The sequence below is a fragment of the Coenobita brevimanus genome, chromosome 107 (assembly GCF_032717465.1).
Source record: "Coenobita brevimanus isolate Jiangsu-jjx chromosome 107, ASM3271746v2, whole genome shotgun sequence".
NCBI classification, from domain to species: domain Eukaryota; kingdom Metazoa; phylum Arthropoda; class Malacostraca; order Decapoda; family Coenobitidae; genus Coenobita; species Coenobita brevimanus.
The window spans coordinates 26,630,099-26,636,098 of NC_137060.1; positions in this window are offsets into that span (position 1 = coordinate 26,630,099).

The following is a 6,000-nucleotide window of genomic DNA, read 5'->3' on the forward strand; positions in this document are numbered from 1 at the left end:
AGTAAAAATGTTCGTCAGGTAAAGAAAATAAAAAATAAATAAATAAAAATAAAGAAGTATTATGGTAGATGTACATATAGAAGGCTTACCACATATAGCTCTTTTAGACTGGTTGGACTCAAATTTTTCTTTTTCTGTTTTTCTTGTTCTTTTCTTTTTTGCCTCATCATCTCTCCATCTCATACTGTTATCTTTCTCCTCGTGTTGATAAGTCACCATCACTCTTTACTGTCATTCCTGTAACGGTGACTGCTTTTCTTGAACTCCCTAATGGTCTACTGCTTTTAAGATTACCGACACGCAGCGCCCGTCTGTCTGCACTCTCACCTCTTTCCTATCCAACTTTCTCATGGTGGCGTGGAACTCTAATCTCGGCCCTTCATACACGACTGATGAATTATGAACCAGTCTTCTTCGTTCACAATTATTTCTTTGCGTATCTTCTTCAGTTTTGTGATGTTATGTGCTCAGACGCGTCGAATATTAGATAGATAGATAGACAGATAGATAGATGTGTGTGTGTGTGTGTGTGTGTGTGTGTGTAGATTGATAGGCCTGTATGTGCGTAGATTGATAGGTGTGTATGTGTGTAAATTGATAAATGTGTGTGTGTGTGTGTGTGTGTGTGTGTGTGTGTGTGTAGATTGATAAATGTGTGTGTGTGTGTGTGTGTGTGTGTGTGTGTGTGTGTGTGTGTGTGTGTGTGTGTGTGTGTGTGTGTGTGAGAGAGAGAGAGAGAGAGAGAGAGAGAGAGGCAGTTCTGTGGGGTGTGAAATCAGATATATGTGAACAGAATTGAATATGTGTATGTGTGTGTGTGTGTGTGTGTGTGTGTGTGTGTTGATAGATAGGTGTGTGTATGTTTGTAGGTAGGTGTGTGTGTGTGTTGATAGATAGGTGTGTGTATGTTTGTAGGTAGGTGTGTGTGTGTGTGTTGATAGATAGGTGTGTGTATGTTTGTAGGTAGGTGTGTGTGTGTGTGTGTTGATAGATAGGTGTGTATGTGTGTAGATAGATAGATGTGTGTGTGTGTGTGTGTGTGTGTGTGTGTGTGTGTGTGTGTGGGTAGGTGTTGAGCAAGCCAGGATACGCCATAGCCTCCTTGGCATCTTCCATCCCCCTCCGCCATTGCTAAACTCCCATGTAAACAAAACAGACACGCTTTCGGCTCACATCTCGGCTAATTTGTCTTTTTTTTTTTTTTTTTTTTTTTTTTTTTTTTTGGTCAAGGCCTGTGATTTTACTGTATATATTCTTTTTTTTTTTTTTCCCTTAGTGCAAAAAGTGTTGTTTGTATATATGATTAGATTTGATCCTAATAACTGAAGAAGTAAAAAAAGTAAAGTTAGTGAAGAGTGCCGAAACAGGGATCTAGGTGAGACAGGGATGGTTGGTGAATGAATGAAGGAAAGAGGGGAAGGAAAGGAAGGAAGAGAGGAAGGAGTAGAGAAGGAAGGAGGGGGAGGATTGAAAAAGGGGGTGGAGGAGGGGAAAAGAAAAGAAGGATGGGAGGAAGCAGAGAAGGAGGGGAGGAAAGAAGAGAGGATAGTGATGAGAAGGGAGGAAGAAAAAGGAAATGTAAGGGGAGAGAGAGAGAGAGAGAGAGAGAGAGAGAACGTGAAACAAGAAGTAGGTCATTTGCTGGCGATGGAGGAAGAAGCAAGGTGAGGTAAGGTGAGGTGAGCAGGCAGAGGTTAGGTAAACAGGTAGGCACGATGGTATGCAGGCAGGTAGGCAATCAGGCAGGCGAGCAAGAGGGTAGGCAAAGATTAGGCACACAGGTAGGAAGTAAGTCAGGTAGGGGCACAGAGTAGACAGGATAGGCACACAGGTAGATAGGCAAATAAGTTGACAGGTAGGTAGATAGGTCGGGAGGGAGGTAGATGGTAGGCACAATAGGACAACAGGAAGGCAGGTATGTAGACAGGATGGTAGATACATAGGTAGATAAACAGATAGGTAGGGAGGCAGTTAGGCACAAAGACAGGCAGGTAAACAAACAGGTAGGCAGGTAGGCGGTGAGGTAGCTAGACTGGGGACAGGTAATTAAAAAACAGGTAAACCAAATTTATTGCTGATGAGGGAGAGAGAGAGAGATGGAGGGAGGAGGGAAGGGGGAGTAGGGGGCGGTAGACAAATGCAGTGTTAAACAAGGAAGTGTGTTGATAGATGAGCCAATAGATAGATAACCCGTCGATAGATAAATAAACAAGATGCGCTACCTCCAGACGCTTCCTGCTACTTCAAGACGATATAGCACACCTTAGAAAACACCTGTCGTGGCGAAGGAGGTTAGCAACATCTTCATTAACCCCTTCAGTGCGAGGACGCGTTCTAAGATGTATTACTGCTGCCGCTAGACGATTTTATTCAGCAGACGTGAGATAGATACAGGCGATAGATAGATAGATGGTTGGATAGATAAATAGTACAAGTAGATAGATAAATTCGCGTAGGTAGACGCAATGGACAGATAAGCAGGTCGATAGACAGGTAGATAGACAGATAGATAGATAGATGTACGAATACATAGAATAGATAAAAAATATAGGCAGATCGATAGACAGATAGATAAACACAATAGATAGAAAAGGTGGAGAATAAGTTCAAATGCGCAGGGAATTATAGGGAATAGATACATTACTGCTGATAGATAGACAGATAGATAGATAAACAGACGCATGGGGACAGGCCGATAGATAGAGGGATGGATAAGTGGCGAGATCCTTATAAGTATACACATTTCCTTAAGCAGATGGGGAGGAGAGGGGAAGGGAGGGGGAGGAGGGGAGGAGTCATGGATAGGGGGAGGGGAGGAGCGAGGGGAAGGGGAGAAGTGGATGAGTGATGGGTAGGGGGAGATATAGGGGTAGGGGGAGGGGAGGTGGACGGGATGAGTGATGGGTAGGGGGGGAGAGAGGAGATAGGGGAGAAGAGAAAGGGTCAGGAATGGAAGAGAGATAGGAAGAGGAAGGAAGGAGGAAGGGGGGTGGGTGGGGATGGAGGAGAGATGGGAAGAGGGAGGAAAGGGGTGGGGAGAAGGAGGAAGAAGAGAGGAGAGGGAGAAGGGGAGGAGGTAAGCAGTGGGACATATGGGGAGTGAGGCGGGTAGAGAGGAGGAAGGGAGACAAGAGGTGAGAGAAGAAAGGAGAGGAAGGGAGGGAGGAGGGAGAGGGAGAGAGGGAAGGTGAGGTGGAAGAATATGACTCAGGTAAGAAGGTGGATCTAGAAATGGCTCAGGTAAACTGGACTAATGCTCTCCCTTACCCACCTCACCCATAGGCACACGCAGACTGGCAGGAAACATCAAGAAGAACACCTTAATGATTGGAAAGAATAAAACTGAAGACATGTATACAGGAAGCAATTAAGCAGGAAGGTAAGAAGAGATGAGAGTGAAAGGGGAAAGAAAGGTAAGACTGAGGGGAAGGAAAGGGAGAGGGGAAGAAAGAGAGGGTGATTTTATAACCAAGGAGACGGTGAGTTGGAATGAGAGAAAGTTGGAGAATTAGGAGTGAGCGTAATGAGGCAGGATAAATGAGGGAATGGGAAAGAGAGAGAAGGAAAGAGAGAGGGAAAAAGAAGGAAGGAAGGGGATGGATGGAAAGGAAGGAAAGAGAGGTGTTGAGGGAGGGGGAGGGAAAAGGGGAAGAAAGGAGGGAGGGGAAGGGAGGGGAAGGAAGGAGATAGGCAAGATGATGGAGAGAAGAAGGGATAGGGAGGAAGAAGGGAGGGAAGGTGAGGGAGGGGGAGGGATGGAGGTGGGAGGGAAGGAGTGTTGTAAGGAATCAGGTTACCAGGTAATAAGGAGGAAGGGGAGGGTAGGGGAAGAGGGAGAGGGAGTGGAGGGGGAATTTTGCAAAGGGAAGAGAGTCTAGGGGAGTGAGGAATGTAAAGAGAAATGGAGAAGTGGGGAGGGGAAAAGGTAAAAGAGAGAGAGACAGAGACAGAGACAGAGGCAGACAGACAGACAGAGACAGAGAAAGAAAGAAAGAAAGAGAGAGAGACTACACATACCTTAGGGTCCTTTCTTGGTGATTCGACCTTAACTTAAAGATAGAGTTACTCAGTACGATAGTAAGGGTATGGGACTACAGTGAAAGAGAGAGAGAGAGAGAGAGAGAGAGAGAGAGAGAGAGAGAGAGAACAGGATCTGGGGCAGGAGTACCCCCTGTCTCCCCCTTCCCTCCCCACGCGCGGAAGGACAGCCACTGCGGATCACAAAAACCGCCCCAGCCAACGGTGTAGCGGTCTGCCTGCCACCCTGCTTGCCTGTCTGTCTGTCTGATTACAACACTCCCCCCCCCCTACACACACCTGTATCCCCTCTTTTTCGCATCTGCTGTTTCTCTCTCTCTCTCTCTCTCTCTCTCTCTCACATACACACAGACACACACACACACACACACACACACACACACACACACACACACACACACACACACACACACACACACACACACACACACACACACACACACACACACACACACACAACTGGTCCAGATCACCTCCATACCTTCCTGTCTCCTTCTCTTCCCTCAACACCTCTTTGTTACCTACCTCTTACCGTTACCCTTTATTCTTCCCCTTCACCTCTTTATTATTAGTATTATTTCTCTTCTTGATCTTCCTCTTGTTTCTCGTTCCTCCTCCTCCTCCTCCTCCGTTTTTCTCTCTCCCGTTACCTCTTCTTCGCCTGTCCTTTCATTTCTCGTTATCCTTCTGTTTTTTTTATATTCTTTTTTCCTCTTTAATATTAGTCGTTTCTTTTGGTTACTTTAGGTAGCAGATCAGATTATTCCTCCTCCTTTTCCTCCTCTTCGTCCTTCTCCTCCTTCTCCTCCTCTTCCTCTTCTTTTCTTCTTCTTCTTCTTCATCTTCTTCTTCTTCCTCGTCGTCGTTGTCCTCCTTCATTTTCTTCTTTTCCTCCTCTTCTTCCTCCTCCTCCTCCTCCTCTTCATCATCATCATCATCATCATCATCATCATCTTCTCTTCCTTATCTTCTTCATTCTTCTCTTTTTCCCCCTTCTCCTCCTCCTCCTCCTCCTCCTCATCATCATCATCATCATCATCATCATCATCATCATCACATCATCATCCTCTTCTCTTCCTTATCTTCTTCATTCTTCTCTTTTTCCTCCTCCTCCTCCTCCTCCTCCTCCTCCCCCCCCTCCTCCTCCTCCATCTTCACTTAGTTTGATAGCAGGTAATGGGCTATATAAGGAGACAGGTACAGGTGTTTCCCTTAATTATATCTTCAGTAAATGCACTCACCTGACCAAATACGGTACACACAGCAATCATTTTTTCTTTTTGTTTCACCCTTTTTTCTCTTGTTATCACACTCTTCCTTTAACCTCTTCAGTATCATCATTATTGTCTTCTTCATTATCATCATCATCATCATCATCATCATCTTCATCATCATCTCCTCTTCCTTTTCTTTTCCTCTTCCCCCTCCTCCTCCTTTTCTTTCTCCTCTTCTTTTTCTTCCTCCCCCTCCTCTTTCTTCCCTCTCCTCCTCATTTTCTTCCTCCTCTAACTCCTCCTCCTCCTCTTCTTCTTCTTCTTCTTTTCCTCCTCCTCCCATAGATTCATTTAACCCCTTCACTACGATGAAATTTCTCTATATTATTGTCACCGCCAGACGATATTATTCATTGGAGGAAAAACCCCGAGTATTAAAGGGAGACTAAATCAATAATAAGCAAGTTTCAAGTAAAGATGTTGATAATTTCCTTGTCCTCGGTAATATAAACACAAAATGATAAAATAATTAAAAGGTGCACGATCATTAGATTTATTACATTAATTTTCTCACGGTTGTTTGTCGTGTACCGTAGTTATTATTATTATTATTATTATGTTATTGTTGCTGTTCTAATACTATTATTATTTGTTTTATTATTATTATTATTATTTTTTTACTTATTTACTTTTCAGTAAAATTTAGTCGGAGGGATTTGAGGGTTGGGAGAGAGCCACTTGATGCAGA